Below are 20930 nucleotides of genomic sequence, written 5' to 3'. Positions count from 1 at the left end.
CTCTAAGAGTGGGCATGAGAATCCATTCTATAAACCACTGTGCTAGTATTCTATAGAGATGACCAGCCCTTTGGCTTGTAACATAGTTCGGCCATATGTATTCAACCCTCTAGTTCTTTTCTGTTCTTTCTTTTTCTTGAAAGTTTACATTTGTATAGCTTCCTCGATCCTGATTTCTTAAAGGCATCCACCCAGCCTTTATATGCATTAAACACTATGCATACAAGTATTCCTGTTTGTAGAAACATTAGGAAGATGACACACTGGACTCCCTCATAGCTCCGATTGCTTGCCTTTCTCCCCCACTGATCTCCAAGGCAGACTAATTAACACTGTTGATCAACTGCCTGATAACTTCATGTCTTTTCTCACTGTGAGACTTTGGTAAAGCTGGAGAGCCCGCCGCAACATTAGGAACCATCAATCTCTTACAAACTCGGGGCAAAAATGGAAAACCGACACAAGGAGCTTGGACACCGGACCTTACTCTCATCCTGACTTTTTAGGAGTTTTTAAGAAGGAACATTTTAAATGACCCTTTTCACACCCGAGTGCTCTACCTGCTTAATAGGAACTTAATAGGCCACCCACTTATCTTTTGGAGAAGATCCAGCATACTCATTCAATAAGGTATTTTTGCATATATTAAAATTAGTTCCAAGGGCTAAAATTCCAGGGCTTAACTGGAAAAAAAAATTTTTTTTTTCCTAGCTTCCCAATACAGTATTATTTAGCCACTGAAGGGGAAAACAGAGAAGCTGCCAGACATTCTCTATTGGTGTCCAAACACTGCCTTTCCCTCCTTCAAACTCAATACCCTGAGTTGCTGACTGTGGAAAGCAAGCAGCTCATGCTTCACTGAAGTAGTTTTGCTCCCATAGGTCTTTAATCTACAGAATATGTATAACTTTGTAGAATTACAGGACAGCAGCACTAGAGAGAGGCTTACAGAGTTCCTGGTTTAACTCCCTCAATTTTCCAGACCAGAAAGATGAAGGCAGGATAACTGAAGTGACTTGTCCAAGGTCACACCACTAGCTGGTTCCAGAGTCTGGATTGTAGGCCAGTTCTGGCTTCCTAGGCCCAGTGCTCATTCCTACTCACTATATTTATTAAGACATATTCGTTTTCTTTCCAAAATCTGTCCTAACAGCTTCTACTAGGGTCACAGAAATGTCTGTGAGAAGCTGACTCTGCAAAATCAGTGGGCAAATACCAAACACAGGGCCAGTCCATTCCAAACTGTTTGGGAAGATCTGAGTGTCAAGAGGCAAGACAAGGGCAGGCGGCCCTGTTTCAAAGGATTCCAAGCAGTAACTGAGTAACTGAGACCTCTTGTTTAATTCAATGACATTCTCTGGGCATCCTGCAGAAAAGCCCCCTGTATAGCCCTGGAACTTAACTGACTGAATATTCACCCATTAAAACCTTCTTTATTTCTATATGGGCAGTCATTTTAATGGGAGATATAAAGAGGAACATGTTAGTCATGGCTTTGATCTAAAAAGAGTTCGAAGCTTCTAAAGCAAGATAATCATGTTTAAATAACATGTTTAAATATGGAGCCTTGCATCTCACAGGTTAAAAGAAATTAAGGAAAAAAAAACAAAAACAAAAAAACCTGCCACATTGAATATATGGTCTCCTCATTCCAAATACTTTCTGTCAAAAATTAATTTATCATTTGAAAATGGTTGTTAGATTTCTAAGTTTGCTCCCAAAGTTTATTTCAATAACAATATATTACAACATGCTACAGTTGCAGTGAAAATGGAAGACATTCCCATTGACAGTATATCACCAAATAAGGGCAATCTGAAAATAATAAAACTAAATAAGAGGTCTTTTCCTAAAATCTTTAATGCTAGCAAATGAAGAAAAACAGATTCGATAAATATGGACATGGAAGGCATGTGAAATTTGTGAATGGAAATTCTGAGCACTTCCTAGGACTATTAAAGCTGATAACAAATGACAGAGTGCTTTCCACAGAACCAAGTGGGCTGTGAGTTATGAAAGACGGAGAAAGGAGAAAGATGAAAACAGGTGAGGGAACGAGAATGTTTGGTAGGTAGTTCTGTCTGTCAGTGGGTGGTGCTGTTCACTGGGACAGTTGGGCCACTGCTCCTCAGGTAAGAAAGTTGAAGTGATGGTCGCAGCAGTGGTTCTCAAAGTGGTTCCTGGTCTAACGGCATCAGTACCACTTGGGAACTTTTGAGAAATGCAAAACATCAGGCCTCTGGAATAAATAACAGCAAGAAGCTGTTCATTACACGAGTTATCTGCAAGTCAGGCAATTTGGCCACGTCTTACTAGTGACAGCACTTTAAAGCACTGGTTCTCAAATTTGGCTGCACACAGGAATCCCTGGAAGCACTTAAAAAAAAAAAAAAAAACCTGATGGTCCAGTCCCAAACGCCCAACTCGAGATTCTGATTTAATTGACACTGGGGTGTGGCTAGAGCATTAGGATTTTTAAAAGCTCCCCAGATGGTCTAATACCTAACATTTGGAAACCAATGTATGAAAGAGCTTCAATTATATTTCGTACTCAATTTAAAGAAGATTTAAAAATCTTATCCTAAACCTGCTCCTCATGAGTCTATAATTAAGCTTGTGCTTCATAACCTAGGTACCAATGGGAAACCCAGACCTATTGGGGTCTGCTTCCCACAGGCCAGCAGTTCTCAACCGGGGACAATTCCCACCCCAACATGGGGATGTCTGGCAATGTCTGGGGACATTTTTGGTTGCTGGAACAAGAGTGGAAGAAGTTTGCTACTAAAATCTAGTGAGAAGGAGCCAGGAAGACAGCCAAACATCCTCCAGTGCATAAGACAGCCCCCCACAAGAAAGAATTATCTGGCCCAAAATGTCATTAGTGCTGCTTTTGGGAAATCCTGCTATAGACAAACCAACTATTCTTCTCAATCTGTTTTAGCTCTTTCACCTTAGCCCGGGTGGAATAAAGGATGGGTCTGCTCCACAGGCACAGCCATTTTGACTCACTATAATCTTATTAGAGCCCCGCTTCTTGTGCAGGAGTCGGTGTGAAGTCATCGGGTGCCTGCTCAATTGTTAATAAAATGGTGATTCGTTTTCCACTGTATATAAGTTTTTTTGCACATCTTTGTTGCTCAGGATACCCCAGAAGGAAGAAAGGATGAGTACAAGGATTTAGGTACCAAACCTCACCTGACACCTTAGCATTTCCCATGACCAGTCTTGACCCTTCATTTGCAATTATCCAAGTTTTAAAAATTGCCAAGCCCAAGGGTAGGCAGAATAGAGAAGTGAAATAGGAACAAGGTCAAACGTAGACTAAACCTAAGTTATCTGCATGCAGACAGGTGGTACAGGGAGCCACTGCTAGTTAGCCTATGAGCACATAAGATATGCCTGTTACTGAGAATAAACTCTGCTAAAAAGCCCAACACTTACTCATCTGTTTTTATTTTGCATAAAAACCTCTCACCATCTACTGTCTGTTTTACCCCAAATCTTCAACATCTACTGTTTCAAAGATTTCCAGTCTGATTCAGAGCAATTTATGCCAGCTCAGGTGTTTAAAGTTTCAGGTTGAAACATTTGGTTAATTAACATCATGCTGCAAACACTCAAAATCATTTCAGCTGACACTAGAACAGAACAAAACTCCCCAAAACGAAAACTGTGGGGAAATACAAACAAATGGCAGTATTTTGTGAAAAACAATATACGATTTAGCGACAATAAAAGCAGCAAGAGCTTTCTTGTATTAATAGTGTTCCTGATAAATGCTTTTCTAAAGGAAATTATATTGAGTTTGAGTAAGACTTGAACGTACACATTTATAAGGAAAGTGCAGCTGTGTGACAGGTTGCCAAATCATTAGCACTTTCTCAAAAAGAAAAAAAGGTAAATTGAAAAAGCAGTGCAAACCCTGTGAGTGGCAAATTTGGAAATATCAAAAGAAATGGCTATTCTTCTACTGAGAACCAAAATGTTTTTTTCTTTCCCAGTTTCAGAGCCGCAATGCTCTTAGCTGTGGTTCTCTTTGCACTTACTGTCCTCTAGCCCCCTCCTCTTTTCACAGTCCCACTCAAGGTCCAAATTTAACTCCCACATTTTAATGCTTTTAAACACCCATTTATTTCTTTCCAATCACTTTCAGTAAAACTTCACTTCTTTGGAAAGGAGCCTGAGGTAGCTCTGTCAGAAAGATTATTATTTTTTAAAGTATGAACTGTAGAGTGTTGAGAAAGAAATTTTTTTTTTTTTTTTTTAGGTTTTGTTTTCTTTTTTTTTTTCTTTTTAGTTTAGAGGCAGGGGTCAGATTAGGTACATTGAGTTTTTTACTTATTTTCTTATTTTCCAAGTATTAAGGAGGGTGGAGAGAGGGTGGGGAGCCTTTCTGGCTCGAGCCTTGTTTGGACCCCCAGGTGATATTCTGGTGTGGCTGGTCTGAAGTGACTGACAGGCTGACAACTTTACCAGGTTCAGCTGGCAGATAGGGCTAGGGAGGGACTATCCCATAAGATCCTAAGGAAAGAGATGGTCAGGCCCACACGTTTGGTCCCAAACAATGTTTCAGTTACTGGAGGGCTAGGAAGGCATTGTTTAGAGTATAGTATTTTGTCTATTACTCAGATTTCTCCCAGGCAAACCTTTTCACCTCACAAGTCCCTAAATTTGGAGATTTGTAAATAAAGCCCGAAGAAATAAACAGGAAGACTTGTTTTACCACCATGTTTGAGCAACTGGGAGAAGAGAATCTCATTTAAGGTAAGAATAAGATGCAGCTTCAATTCATCTGTGATTCCAGAAACATAATACAAATTTGGTGGGTTGGAGCCTGGGAAAGACTCTCTCCTTGACCAAACTTTACACAGCTTCCTCTGAGCCCTCTTTTCAACTAGGTCTTATCTGTGAGCACTGCCTTTGGCCTGTCTAGTCCAGTTGTAGCAAGAATTCTGCTAAGTCATTTTAGCAAGAATCCCTCCACCCCTGAGATCTCCTCTTAGTAATTTGCCATCCATTGACCTTCTCACCCTGCTCCTTGACTACGAATTCCCACACATCTTTGTATTTGGAATTGAGGCCAGTTCTATACTGGAGTCTCTTTTCCTCTATTCCAATAGTTACTGAAAATATATCTTTACCACTTTAACTAGTGTCCAGCCCTGGTACTCTCTGACAGTTATACCCACTGCAGGAGCAGAACAACCTGGCATCTAGTACACTGACCAGCACTAACAGCCAGCTGATATCACCAACACTGGATGGCAGCACACTGGGCACTGTCAAGAGCACAGGTAAGGGCCAAGAGGCAAAGGGGGCAATTATCACCAATAGAGGCCAAAACAGAAGAAGAAACTAGCAGACACCTTTCAGCATCCCAGAGAAGTTAGGAGGCTACCTGGAGATGCCTGGCAAAAGGTAAGGAAGGGAAGGATCTACTCAAGAGGAGAACAGAGCTTCTATGACAGAATAAAGAATAAAGTCCTTGAAATAGTGTGCGGCTCCTAACTCTACCTGCAAAACCTTCCACTCTACAACCCCTAGAGCCAAGTTCTATAAAATAGGAATAAAGTATTTATGTAATGATTATATGGATTTGCCCAAAGACTAGGAGACATTAAATAATCTTTGTCCCTTTCTCTTAGGAAAACAGCACCTAAACTCTCTCTCGTCTCTCATGTTCTTCTTCTAGATTTTCATTATCTGCTACTGTTTGCCTGGTTCTATTCCTATTTTAGTTAAAAATCCTTCAGAGAGAAGGAATTCAATTGGCTCATCTCATCCTTGTGTGATAAGAGTTTTCTTTTTAGCATTTTATTTTATTTTATTATTAGTTTAAAGTATACAGTACACTGGTCAGAGAAGAGCTTTTTGTTGGCCAGCCCATGGACAGGCTGTCTTTCGGTCAGCTGCACTTCTATCACCCAGTCAACCATATTTGATCCAAGGTCAAGTGGAATAGAATACAGTGGTCCAGAAAGTGAGCAGTTTTCCTCAATAAGAGACTGCTGACCTGACACAATGACTGTTCACAATACTGTCAGAGAGTTGGAGGCATTAGCAAGTTTTCTCATATCTATTTGAAAAGCCAAAACCTGAATAATATTCAGTTCCATTAGGACAAACAGACGATTTAATTTCTCAAAGTCTTTGGGCAGATTCATTCTTAAATTATTCCAGACACTATTTTAAAGGTCCTCCTAGACAAGAGAATGGGTAAAAAATAGACCACAATGCCATGAGTGAAGCAAAGTTTTGACTGAGCCAAAAATATGGGTAAATGCAAATTCCAAGGTAGAAAAATGAGTCAGTAAACTGTTTGGTAACACAGGAGTAAAAGACAAAGCAAAGAAAGGAGTTGAGAAAAAAATAAATAAACTAAGTCTGAGGTCAGGACTAGGGGCAAGAAAAAAAAGGAAGAGGAAGAAGAAGAGGAAGAGGAAGAGGAAGAGGAAGAAGAAGAAGGAGGAGGAGGAGGAGGAGGAGGAGGAGGAGGAAAGAAAAAGAAAGGAGCTGAGCCTGTTCTTGGCTTAGAGCCAGGCTGGGAGCAGTCATCAAACTGCTGCTACTACAGCAGTAACCAGATAGCACAATAACGAGTTGTCACAGATTTTCCACTTCCAAGTCCTAGATATTTCTTGATTCAATTTTCTGTTTCCAAGGGGCCATTTTTGCTATTCTTGCCATTTGTATCCTTATAATAAACTCTATTACTCCAAGAAGCCATTTGCAAATGAAAGACCCTATAAACACCCTGGGCCTTCTGCATTTAACATAACTAGAAAGTTGCATGAAGATGAAGTGTTCTAGACTTTTTTGCTATAATTTTTTTTTTCTTTTGTATATGCCATGAAATAATTTGGAAAAAAAGAAATCTGGTCCCAGCAACCAAGGTCTGGAAAAAATCAGACAGCAGTCTTAAGATGAAATTAAACATAGCCTCAGAATCACAGACTAGATATTGTAAGTCCTTGCAATAGAGATCAGTAATGCTCTAGCCCATCTGAAATCTTTGAGTAATTGTGGAAAACAGAAGATATGTCAAAGCTGGGGGACTGGCAAATGTCATTCATGTTTCAAATTATTAAGAAGGTGGATTCAAAAAACTGTATAGCGGTCACCTTGGGAGATCTTGGGAAAAATCAAAACTGGTTTATTTACGGGATTGTTCATGAAAAGTTGGAGGAAAAAAAACTGCAATCACCAGGAGGCAGCAAAATTTTACTCAGAATTGATCATGTCTGCCTAAGCTCATTGTTCCTTTTGATTATACCAAAATACAGACTTCAACAATGCTTTTTACAAGGTCTCTTATGATAATCTTAGAAATTTGGGGGGTGGGGGATATAAAACTTAAAACACAACGTTAATGTCCAATTCAAGAGAGGTTTCTAGCAACTTGCTACAGAACTCTATTCTTCGCCTGTCCAGTTCAACATTTTCATGAACTTGGATAAATGCAGTAACAGTAAGGGTATCCCTATCAAATATTTAGAGGCCACAGTGCCAAGAACGGTAGCAAATACATCGAATGGCACAGTATGGAATCAGAGAGGTTTGACAGGCATGAAAGATGGGTTAGGTCTACACAGGAGTCTCCAACTCTCGGGCCATGGACCAGTATCGGTCCATGGCCTGTTACAAACCAAGCCACACAGCAGGAGGTGAGCAGCCAGGTGAGCGAGCAAAGTTCATCTGTATTTGCAGCCGCTCCCCAGCACTAGCATCACCACCTTAGCTCTACCTCAGATCATCAGGCATTAGATTCTCATAGGAGGACCGGTCCCTGGTGTCAAAAAGGTTGGGGACCATTGGTCTAAAGGTTGTAACATACTCTACTTGAGTCTAAATAAGTAATTATAGAAGTAAAGGCTAAGGGATACCAGGCTTAAGCAGCAGCATAGGACAACTTTCTTCAACAGAAAGTTAAATACGATTCAGAGATGGGACAAAGTCATCAATAAAGCTAATCAAGTAAGTTGTATTTAATGTGCATATGGTTTCTTTGATTAGAAAGAAAATAAACCCTTTCTATTCTGGACCATACCTGGAATATCCCCTTCAGTTCCAGTGTTGTGGGTTTTTTGTTTGTTTTTTGAGGAATAAACATTCATAAGAATATACTTAGAGGATAACTACCAGGATAGTACAGGAACTCTAAATTTGTGTCATATGAGGAATGGTTGAATGAACTGGGTTTGTTCACTTGGCAAATATCGGTAAAGAAACATGGCAGTTTTTCTTGACATAAATGAAATGTTATCACGTGGAAGAGAGGCAACACCTTGTCTAGTTATCCCCAAGAGACTAAATTAAGGCTAAAGCTACAGCGGATATTTTAGCTCATTGTGAAAATATAATAGGCTGCCTTGGCAGGTGTTCAAAGGCCCAATAACCACTAATAGGAAAGTTATAGAGGAACACCAACTTAAAAATGGGTAGTTGGAATGGGTAATCCTTTAAATTCCTTTTAAATCTTAAGTCTATGCTTTAAATTTTATTTTTAATATTTAAAAATTACTTTTAAATATTATATGCTATTCTGATCATGTCATTTCACTAAAATTAAATCTCATCCAAGGCCCTTCTTAGAAAATAGCTTTTCCATGTACAGCTTCTGGTCCTCCTAGCCATTCCCTGGGGAAGGAGAGGGACTAATACTAAGGAGACCTTGACATCCGCTGGACTCAGTTAACCAAGGAGTTAGTTAAACCCTCCACGATCCACTGCTATCTGAAAGACCCAGGAAGATCTCTGTTCTCTAGTCCCCAATTTTTCCAGCAGTCTCTAGGTAGGAAGTCTGAGTAACACTCAAGATTCAGGCAGTAAGGTAAAGGGCACCAGTGTGCTCTCCAATCTAACCCATGATCATAGAACCCCACATAAAACTGATACTTTGTCCCATTTATTGTGGTTTTGTGTGTTCATAATGAATTCAGCCAAAGGCTGAAGAAGAGGGGTCAGTGAGGAGTAACACTTGAGCACCAAACCCTACTCTGATCCTTTAGCAAACTCTATCTTTATCATAAGGACATGTTACAGTTAAACAATGCAACATTTAAGCTGAACTACAGAAAGCAAACAGTATTTTTTAATTCAGAATAATGTTCATGAGGATCAAGAGAAGAAAACATATTTAGCAGAAGATGTGAAGGTATAAATTAAGCTGTGAGATGGTTCGTGCATTGTCCTGCTGAAAACTTATTTTCCTATGGATCTATTTAAACAGTCCACCTTAAATGCTGGTATTTTATGGGGCTATCATATAGTCACACCATGGCTCAGTATGTGCATAACATAATATAAGTCACTCTCATAAATAGGAAAAAAGTTAGCTCGCACAGTCAGAAACAGCTTGCTTAACTATATTTTGGTATTCAACTGTGTGCTTATTTTTAAATTGCATTAAATCACTCTGAAGGCAACGACCTAATGAAGAGAGAAGCAGCTCTTCATGCAGCACATGAAAGCACCATTTAAGACCAGGACTGAAAGGTGACAACGTCACTTCTAGCAATGTAGTCCTCTCTGTGGTGATCAGATGTCCCAGCTGCAAATCTGCTCTATAATCTTCATCCCTCTCAAATGCTGTCCCTTCCAGCCACCCATGAGGCAATGAGGTCTAGCATATACACCTCTTAGGACCCCTACGCAAACATCTTATCAACAACTTCTTGTTACTTCCAACATTTTAGTTTTTTTTTTCTTTTCTGAAATTAAGCAATGTAGTCCTCCTTAAAAAAAAAAAAAAATCTCTGGAATGCCAGGGACTTTTCTGGATTCTTTCACTTTGTAATAGTCACCAACAAGTGGTAAGATGAGTTCAGAGCAGGCCAGGACTCAAAATACTTTGGGGTTCCTGATATAGTCAGCAGACCTCACTATCTATACCGAATATCACAGGCATAGAGCTTACTGAGGACAAATGGCCGGGTTCTAACCAGGCAGCAGTTCAGATGAACACCAAGGATATATGAACAAATTTTCACACAAGCATACTAGCCAATAAACAAACATCTAACAACAACAACAACCAAATAGACTACATCTTGACAGGAACTGCTTCAGAAGTCTAGGATACAAAGAGATTTTTCAGAGCTGCAGCTCATGTACTGGTTGTTGAAATATTCAAATCCATCCACAATGATTGGTAAATAACCACTGCCACAAGTCTGGCCACCTGGGCTCCTCCTGCAGGACCCCTCCTACCATCTCCCCAACAACATGATTGCTAAAGGATAAAAGTCTGGCACAAAATGGGCTGTCTAGGACCCTGCTTCAGCAATGTAGTTGGCATCCATTCTGACTGGATTGTTTTCATACCTTTCTTGCAGGATTCAGATCTTTTAGTGGTGACTTTTTCAATCTTCAAATACTGGAGTCCACTTAAAGTCACTAGCATCACTTTTATTAGCCTGGCTAGGCTCTACCTCCCTCTATCAGAGAAAAGCTTCCACGTAAGAGGGAATAAAGAAAGTAAGCCTTCACACCTGCAGGTGAAACTCTAAACCTGCCATTGGGGTCCTTGTAGCTGGGGGAAGCTGAAAGTTTCACATTAAACTACAAAGATTTATTTTTCCTGCTGTTCGAGAACAAATAATTCTGTCTGGTAAATATAGGATCCTATGTAAGTAATTACTACTCAGGCACACGTTACAGAGAACCACCTGAAAGCATCCATTAATAATCTCCTGTGAGGCCTAAATGTTCCCTCTACTCCCAGTCCCAAAAGAAACTGGGTCAAAATGAAAGCAGACAATGGGTCTCAAACAAACAGAACAGACTACACTTCTCTTCTCTCATGTGTTTATGAGGGAATTCGAATGCTGCTTAAACGACAGATAGCATTGCTTATTTCTAACACTGAGTGTGGTAGGAAAAAGTAGACGGAGAAAAAGGAAATGTGTAAGTGGTAGGGATGGGAATGGGAAGCTGCCACTGACAAGTGGTTTGGTAGACAGAACCAATACAGAACATTCTGGATTGTTGGAAATTGTGAGAGGCCCAATATTTTCTAAGCCAGTCTGGTGGTGTGCTTTATATCTAAGCCTAAATATACCAAAATCCATCTCTTCAAAAATATATCTAAATATTCCTCCACCTCCTAATAACTATGTAGAATCAGAGGAATTGGTAGAAAAAAAAGAGCCTCGCTAATATTTTATTCATGTCACTCAAAGAAAGAATAGGGTTGTAACAACTTGAGATGCTGACTATTACTTGTGAAATAATTTTTAAAAAAAGAATATGGCAATCATTCTTCCCAGAGATTCGAAAACTCTTTAGATGCCATCAATATTTTTTCTGGACTATTGAATTTTCACCAATTTCTCCCATTCTAAGAAATGTCAGATAGATAAGTTATCAAATTCAACAAAGAAATAAGAAACTACTGCTATGGCTAAAATTTTAAAATTTTATCAAAGCTGTTTATTTTCCCCTGTTTATATTTACTTTGGATGCTAGGCTAGTGGAAGGTACTAACTTTCATAGATAATACATATATATGTGAATTAAAATGACATCCCAGAGGCACAAGGCAGGTTGCTAGCAGGCAAGGCCAAGACTAAAACCAAGCCTTCTGAATGCCAGGTCAGTGTTCTTGCTCTTCTCCGCCCAGTGCTACCACTATCTATAGCGACATCTTCAACTTAGTTTTGGGAGATCTGTCCAAAACCTCTCCACCTGTTTTAATTCTAAGATTTGGTGCTCTGGATAAGAAATATCACCCTCTCCTACCCACTCCTCATCCCCAGAGCTTTCTCTTTTTCACTAAGACCCTGGAGACAGTCAATAAGATCACAGGTGAGAATGTTCCTCACATATAAAAAACAACTTGAGATTAGAGTGCACAGGGGGAGGCCCATGTATAAAGCATGTCCTGTTCACTTCTAAACAGTTTAGGGCTTTAAACAATGGAGTCATTGGAGAGATGTGCACACCTGCATATTTATAAGCCTGTATTAGTGTTCAATTCTCTTTTGATAAGTCCCTTAAAGCCCCCTTTCAGAGGGTGTGGGCTTAAACAAATACCAAGTAAAACTTTTCTTCCCTGAAATAAAAAGCTAAGCCAGACAGTCTACAATTATTTTTCAGGATATTTTCCAAGTCTATATAAATATCTCTGGGTACGGACTGGTGTCAAATATCACACTTAGGTTTAATTTTTTAAATTGTGGTAAAATACACATACAATTATAATCATTTTAAAATGAACAATTCATTTTAAAATGTATTAAGTATACAATTCATTTTAAAATATATTAAGTATATATTCACAGTGATGTACAACCATTACCACTATCTAGTTCCAGAATATTTTCATTACCCTGAAAGGAAACCCTATAGCCATTAGGAGTCATTCCCCATTCCTCACCTCCCCTAACTCCTAGTCAACCACTAATCCGCTATCTGTCTCTGTGGATTTATCTATTCTGGACATGTCATAATGTGTCTTCTTTCACTTAGCATAGTGTTTTCAAGGTTCATCCATGTTGTAGCATCTATCGGTACTTCATTCCTTTTTACGAATGAATAATATTCCATTGTATGGATAAAACACATAGTGTTTATCCATTCATCTAATGATAGACATTTGGAGTTTTTCCACCTTTTGGCTATTGTGACTAGTGCTTCTAAGAACATTCATGTACAAGTTTTTGTATAAACATTTGTTTTCAATTCTTTCGGGTATATACCCAGGAGTAGAATTGCTGAGCCATAAGGTAATTCTATGTTTAATTTACTGAGGAACCACCAAACTGTGTTTCTCAAGAGTCGCCTCATTTTACATTTGTGTTTAATTTTATAACTATTATTAAATAGCATGAGTGGCCAATGCAGGAATAAACAGTTACAGTTGGCTTCTCCATATTGTTTGGGTTCACCTCACTGGTCACCCCCTCAGATAAAATCTTTTAGTCACTCAACTAAAATAACTCCTTCCCCTAAACCCAGATACTTCTAGACTCTCATCCTGTTTCATTCTCTTCACAGCACTTTCAGATTCTCTGAAATTATTCGCTTATTCATTTACTTGTTAATTGTCTACCTCTTTTTGGTAGAATTTAAGTTTCATGAGAGCAGGACTCTTCCTATCTTGTTCACCACTATATCCCCAGTGCCTAAGCCAGTACCAGGCACACAGTAGGCATTTATTTGGTGGACAAACCCCTAAATAGTGCTCAAGGCAAAAAAGAATTCCTATAAAATGAAGGAAGAGCCAGATTCAGTACCTATTCATTTTCTTTCTTCATAAAGAAAGAACAATTCTGGGTGGCAACTGGCTCAAAAGCCCAAAGAAGAGAAAGGAATAGGGCCCCAAAGACTGGCCCAATTTATGACATCACTGACCAATTATAAAATGCTTAGATTTCAGTTGTGCACTTAAAGCTCTACCTTTTTTTATGGCACAGGCAGACTGTCAACACTGCAGTTGGTTGTGTTTGTTCCTAAGGTAAAGACAAAGAAGCTTACTAAAGGTCCTTAAGGTAAGTTTGCTTCAGGCTTTGATTCCTTTTGTCTGTTCTATTTATCAAATAGAAGCCTCCAAGTACTTACTTTAAGGTCAAAACAAAAAGTCAGGTTACTTTACAGGATCCTTCAAAGTGTGCATGTTCTTATCCACGTTTGTGTCTTTTCAGAATGATCAAATATCTTGCTATTTGAATGAGAAAGAAAGGGGAACAAAGAGCAAATGTTTGAGTTGAGATCAAAGCCTTCCAAAGGTCTCTTCCCTTTAGGAGATGAAGACACTATGACTCAGAGAGGGTAAACTGCTTACTTACAGTCACAAAGCACACTGGCCAAAAACATCAGCTCCATGCAGGCAGAGAGACCTTGCCTTCCATGGTCACTGCTTGATTTCAGAATGGACCAGTGCCTGTGGTGTACTCTACAGCTGTCTCACAACTCCACAGGAGTTTTCAAAGGCAGAGAATAAATAAATATATTTTCCCATTCGCTAAGGAACCACCTGAATTTAAGGGTTAGCAATAAACACCTTGGTAAGAGTCACATGAGGATGTGATCTAGAGTGAATTCAACAGGTCCCATGGGCTTGTGGCTACAGAAGTGGGACATCTATGGGAGAAGGAGGCAAACACAGGCCTGATCAGGAGCTTGGGTAGAATCAGGTCACAGGTCACATCAGTGACAAAGCTGCCTCCATAGGAGCTTAGCTTATTTAGTCATTTCTTCTACATACCTGTGCTATTTATTGACTTAAAAAAAGAAAGAAGGAAGGAAGGAAGGAAGGAAGGAAGGAAGGAAGGAAGGAAGGAACTCTTCGAAAAAATGGAAGAGGAAGAAACACTTTAAAACTTATTTTACAAAGCCAGGTATACAAAAAAAGGAAGGAAAGAAGGAAAAGGAAGGAATGAAGGAAGGAATGAATGAATGAAGGAAGGAAGGAAGGAAGGAAGGAAGGAAGGAAGGAAGGAAGGAGAAGAGAGAAGAAAAGAAAAGGAAAAGGAAAAGAGAAAGAAAAAGAAAAAGGAAAAGAAAAAGCACATTATGGATAGCTAAACTGGGAAATTTTGAAACCAGAATGGGTTTTCTGGAATTTTGTTTTGTATGTGGTGGGTGTATGTGTATGTGTTTTCTTCAACAAATCATCTGAAAAGCCAGTAGTTTTCAACATTTTGCTCCTTGGCACACTCGTGCATAGAAAATTCTATTTTTAAAAACAAGGATATTAATCCAAATAATGGGATCTCAAGGCTTTTGCCACAGGAGCTGCTAATTAACCTTACTAGGACTTAATAAGGGTCAGTCTAACACTGATATCTAGGGCTTTTTAAAAATCATTATGATGCTATCCTGATTTTCAAAATGCTGCCTTCTTCTTTCTGGAGAAAAAGAAAAGGTGATGACAGATATGCTTCATCTTTCTTCCTTCCATTACTTCTATGTCCTGGACCAAGAATGAACAGGGCAAATGAGGTTTCCTGCTTTTTAGCATACAGAGCTGTCATTCTTGACATCAATAAATTTGGCAAGAGCCTCTGTTTTCTCTTTCCTGGGCTATTCTGAGAAACAAAGCTATAGATGTCAAGTTTGACTAAGCAGAATCTGGCCTGAGATTACTCTAACTTCCAGGTAAAATTAAATCAAGGATGCCTCTGCATCCCTGTTCCTGATCTTATTTTTGTATGTCTCTCAACATCATCAACAGCTCCTGTACTCAGCTCCTTCAATGCCAAAGTCAGGGCCAGGCAAAGGGGGTTCCAAGATGATCTAGACAGAGTAGCTGCCTCTCAGGTGCTTATAATCTTGAGATAACATGAAACATGTAATTAAAAGATAGAGAATGTGCCATGTTAAATCTTATAAGAAAGCTTACAGTCTACGGCCATGCTACCTTGAACAATCCTGATCCCGTCTGATCTTGGAAGCTAAGTAGGGTTGGGCCTGGTTAGTACTTGGATGAGAGACCACCTAGGAAGACCAGGTGTGTGTTGCAGGTATAAAAAATTTTTTTAAAAAAAGGGATCGTAAGCTGACAAGGTCCTTGCAATCTGTGAGGTCAACCAAGGGTTGCCTTGCCTAAAAATAAATAAGTAAATAAAAATTAAAAAAAAAGAAAAAGAAAAAAGAAAGCTTACAGGACCTTCTCAGAAAGGTTCGACCTGAAATTCTAAGCAGTTTGCTTGCTATGTAGCATGTTTATAGACCTGTTAAAGAAACAAAAATGGTGGTACTGACAGTCCTCGGTGACCAGGTTTGAGAGAGAATGCATACAGGCTTTCTTATATTCAAGCAAGCCAGCTCATATTCAGCACTGAGAGCTTTTAGACAACAGCCAGTTTGCAACTTTGTTGGGGGAGCCCTATAGATGGTCTGGTTTTTATAACAGGACTCTTCTTTGTTCCTGAAAACATTTCTTTTGCAGATAAAATAGGGTTAAAATGAACATCAAGTACAGCACCAAGAAAGGAAAGACATTTATATCCTGGAAAGAGCAAGCCAACAAATGAAATCCTCTGCCCCACTTTGTCAAGATGATGAGGATAATGGTGAAAGGTTAATAGGATGATTGTGTGTAACTAACTCTACGTCCAGTTTAGTTCCATATGCCAGGATGTCTATCCCTGTCACTGTTACCATCTAACCTCAGTTTGGCCCTGATTCTTTGGACCCTACTAGATAGGCTCAGCAGAGCAACCTAGAACATTAGAATGGTTACCAACGCAGCTCACAAAAGCAATTCTAATAGCACATGGCCTTGCAAAGTTGGACCAGCTCAGAGAACCTGTATTTGTAGATTAACATTGATGGTTTGGGAATCAGACTACCCTTCTGGGGATTTTATTCTTATTTCACTGTCTTCATATAAATTCCCTATGGATGGAGCTTCAAATACAGGACTTCCTCTTAAGCTACTAGTTTTAAGGATGGCTGAGATAGGTACCATCTGCTTACAGGATTTCCTTTAAATTGTTAAAATCTCCTTTTTTTTTTTCCATTTAGAACTGAAGATTTTAAATGGAGTAGTCCTTGGAATAGGGGACAAACTGAATGAAATTCAACCTACGACTCAAATGCCAGTTTCTCAGACTTTCTACGGGGCCAGACTTTGGGAGCAAAGTAAAGGCTAGAAAGAGAAGACAGAAAAAAACAGAAGTAAGAAAACAGAGCGGAGGAGAGAGAGACGAGAGAAAGAAGAGATAGACTTAGACACAAATTGTAAGGTCAAGTGGGCACTTACAGTCACGAGGAGGAATTAGATCTATAAGGGAAACAAAATATTAATGGTTAGGGAAAAGGGAGTTGGCAAAAGCAGCTACTACTTGCCCAAATAGCATCTTTGCATATTAGGAAAAGCTATTTTTCTTTCTCAAGACATTTTTTTTGCCATATGCCAGAAAAAATGCCACAAATCAAATGGTGCTCCCTAGAACTGTGCAGTGCACAACCTACAGAGCTTTACATCCTGGCCACACATCCCTCATAACAACCAGGCTCCTAAATTTCATCTCATTCAAGATCACAATACTAAAATATCCAGAAGAGCAGCTTCACGAAAGATCAGCAATGTCCCAAAGAACCAAAACTGAGAGAATCCTAATTCCAGGCTTTGCTTCATGGGCATACAAGCTGTATAGTAACACAGAGTCCCACCCTTAGAAGGGCTCCACACTTGGTTTAATGCTCTTCCATACCATCTTAAAATTCTCAAAAACTTTTTAACAAAGGGTACCACATTGGGCCCTCCAAATTATAGAGCTGGTCCTGCCTAATTTCAAACTGAATTTTTCTTTGGGTCCATACCCAATAAAAATATCTAATAAAGATATCATAACACTTTTATTCTAAAAAGCTAAACAGGAAGCATAGAAATAGGTGACGACAATTTTATAATGGATAATCACAGATAAATAAAGAGAAGCATTTTTTTCGTTTCCTGGAAAGGCTTAAATTCAGCAGGTATTTGGACAAACTCATTATTTGTCCTTGACTGAAAGACAGAATGTAGAGTCACATTTTTGTGAACCAGTTCCCTCCTCTTCAAATAAAAATCAAATATGAAATAAAAAAATAAAAAATAAAAAAAAAAGGTCAAACTGACTTCCTAGGGAACAGAAGAATGCAGCTTGAAAAAAACAGTTTACTCAACTTTTTCAATGATACTAAAAGGACCCTTTGACACTTCTTGGCAAAGAAATGTCAATCCTGTTAATTCTAGAAGAATAAATGGTCTTCACTGAGGAAACTTCAAAGAAGAGGCCTCAATGATGGGCTTATGCAAAAAGTACATGCCCATTGCTATGAACCCTGATCTCCTTTACATGTAAAAAAATAAAATTTAACTGTAAAGAAAATATAATATTCTAAAAATATCTATAGATGTTCATCTCTGTTCTGGAACTTTGGAACTCGGTTTTTTCCTGGTGCATCTGCCCTTTCAAATGAATGATTTCTCCAAGTAAGGCTAAGAAAAAAAGACAAAGATTATGACCTTATGAGAAGATTGTACAGGAATCACAAATGGACCTGGAGCTCAAGCCTCATCCCCAGAGCAAAGGAAAAGGAAGTGAATCCAGGCTTTTTTTTTACCTATAAGCCTAGCTTTCTGAGCCACTGATTTCTCTAACTCAGACACTGTCTGTAGGCTTTGCTTCTTTTTTTTCTGTCTTTTATTTGTTATCTTTTCTCCTCATAAATAACAACTATGAACCACACATTCACAATAGGGGGCAGAAAAGCATCACAGTGAGTAAACTGACAATTCTCCGGAATCACAAGTCACATCCTTATACAAAACCATCTTTCTTTGCCTACTGATCTCTTTGACTTTCCAAAATCCCCTGCCCCTACTTTAAAAAAAAGTTACCATCTCTCTGCTGAAATTCCACATCTGTTCCTGTATGCTGTTCATTTTTTCCAGTGGATCTTTGAATATACTTAGCAAAATTATTAAAAATTCTGCCTGATAATTCCAATACCAGACCATCTCGGTGTCTAATTCTATTGACTACTTCCTCTCTTGGTCAAGAGTCACAATCACTTATTTTTTCATGTGTCTTATCACTTATTTTGTGCTGAACATTTTGTGTGAAAGAACAACAGAGACTGCATTAATATTTATCCACAGAAAAAGCCTCCCCCCTTCTTTGTAAGGTCACTGGTAGGGGAAGGAAGCAATGAGTCACCTGATCTATAGTTGATATGGGTCTGGAATTTACTACAGCCCTAGTTAGATTCAATTCACCGCTGGCTTCAATATCTTAAGGATAGGATCAGGATTCTCTTTTAGTAGGACTTCTGAGCACTCACAAGATTCCAGAGATCTCTCTATGCTTTATATACATATCATCAGTTTTCCAAACCAAGGGATCTCTCTCTCAGCTTTAAAGTCCAACAGGCATCTTTTTGGGTTATTAAGAAATTCTATTTATCATTTTCCATGAAGAGCTCCTGGCTTTCTGCACCTCTAGAGATCTCTTTCTGCCCTGCTTTTGGATACCCTCAACTTTTGATGGTGACTAGAGAACACTGGAGTGTCATGACAGGATTTTTCTCAGCTTTCCCACCCTGTCCCCAGCCAGCCTTCAACAGGCCACTGTCTTGCTATTGGAAAAAGCTGCATGTGACTTAAGAAAAAACTCTCAGTTTTTCTGCTCTGCCCTCAGCCTTATGCCTACAATACCTATACACTTGGTGAAAGCCCACTGGAAAGACAGAGAGGGTGGTGCAGGCTTATTCTGTGACTAGGAAACGTTGGTGTTCTAAACGATCATGCAGGCCAGTATGCAGCCATTCAAAATTAGTTTGTTCTTACCCTACCTATGACAGATTCTTCTTCTTTCCACCACTCTTCCTTCCAGGGATGAAAGCAGCCCGGGGTTTCTTCTAGGAAGGGCTTGTTACTTTCTGAAATTTAATTTTATATTTTTTGCATCTTTGGTTCTCATTGGTTTAAATATCTTTGATTGTGTTGCTTATGCTCATTGTCAGAGTAAGTATGAAGGTCTCTTGATATTTTCTACATCTGAACCAAAACTCTACTCCTACTTTTAATAAAAGGTCATGTTGTATTATAGATACATCCTTCCTTTTGGAACCTATGGCTCCTGGCCAGCCTAGCCAACTCCTTGAGCCCAATTGCCAGCCCCTGTAGCCCAGACGCATTACCGCAAGATGTCTCAACCAAGCTACTAGTTTGAAAATTCCAGCCTAGCCTGAACCTCTCACTTGATGAAATTTTACATCTCACTTCATTCTGCTCTCAGCAATCCAAGACTGGCTATACTAAGTCTTCCATTTCTGTCTTCATTGCAACTTTCCAATTTAACAAGCATTATCTCTTCCCAGATAACCTGTTTCTTATCACCTTCAGTGATGGCCCCTCTCAATTGTATCTAATGCTTAGACCCTTCCACCTGGGGGGTTCCCTCCCAGCTCACTTACATGTGGCATTCGCATAGTACTCCCTTTCTTCCCCGTAAGTCAACCAGCCTCTGCCCTGGAATCAAAAGTCTCAATCCTATTCACAGGTACCATTCTTAGGCCCTATCCTACTCCCTCCTATGGATTTTCTAGGCTCAGGGCCTGCCTGCTAGTCTCTACTTTCTGAACTATCTATTGCATGCTTCTGATACAGTTTCTACCCCAATCTTCTGGTTTAGTTAAATTTGCACACCATTCTCTATTTGTCTGCTTTATGATGGTTGCTGCTCAACCGCTAACATTACATTGAATCATAAGAAGAGAAAAAAAGGACTTTCCATTCTAGACTTAGAACTTCATGTAAATTGCTACAGAATGGTTTAATTGGACATTTGTAAAGACTGAACTATACAGAGTATATATTAGCATAGTTTAATATAAAAATGTGATGCTAACATTTCTTTTTAAGGTCTCATGTTTATATGACAGTACAGTAAAATATTGTAATGATAAAAAAGCATCATGAAGGCCAACATGATATCTTAGAACGATTCTAGAAAAAAAAAGCAACGTGCTATTCTTGCTATAAGTTTGTACTGTGTCTATTCCGTGAAGAATTATTCTAGAATGGCACAAATGAACATTTTGTTCTGCTCCTTTGGTTTTTCTGTGATTAGGGTATTCTGAGACAGCTTCCTCTGTCTAGGACAGCTGAGCTTTTTTAAAGTCGGATAGCAAAAAAGGACACAGGAGTTGGAGAGGGTTACAGGAGTCCTCACCCTCCCAGTCTTCACTTCTTTTGCCGCATGGTTTTCAGCTGTTTCACCTCTCCCTCACATGATTTCATCATCGCAATATGAAGATTGTATTACTTCCTTGCCTACCCACACTCAGTAGCCAGGTTGTAAAAACTGTCTGTATAGGACTATGCATTCTTTGACCCAAAGGAACTCAAGAGAATGCAGAGTCAGATGAAAATGACACATTGGCCCTGCGGCTTAGTGATTAATTTAGGAGTAAGAAAAGGCAGTTCAAAATGA

The 20930-nt window shown here is 39.1% G+C and overlaps 1 protein-coding gene across 6 annotated transcripts in view; it reads right to left on the bottom strand.

The window, feature by feature from the left end:
• GLIS3 (GLIS family zinc finger 3) overlaps positions 1-20930 on the bottom strand; it is a 420354-nt gene that overhangs the window by 200171 nt on the left and 199253 nt on the right. The gene's annotated exons all lie outside the window — the stretch shown is intronic.

The sequence above is a fragment of the Pteropus alecto genome, unplaced genomic scaffold, assembly GCF_000325575.1.
Source record: "Pteropus alecto unplaced genomic scaffold, ASM32557v1 scaffold95, whole genome shotgun sequence".
In the NCBI taxonomy this organism is placed as follows: Eukaryota; Metazoa; Chordata; class Mammalia; order Chiroptera; family Pteropodidae; genus Pteropus; species Pteropus alecto.
This window is presented reverse-complemented; position numbering and strand designations above follow the sequence as displayed.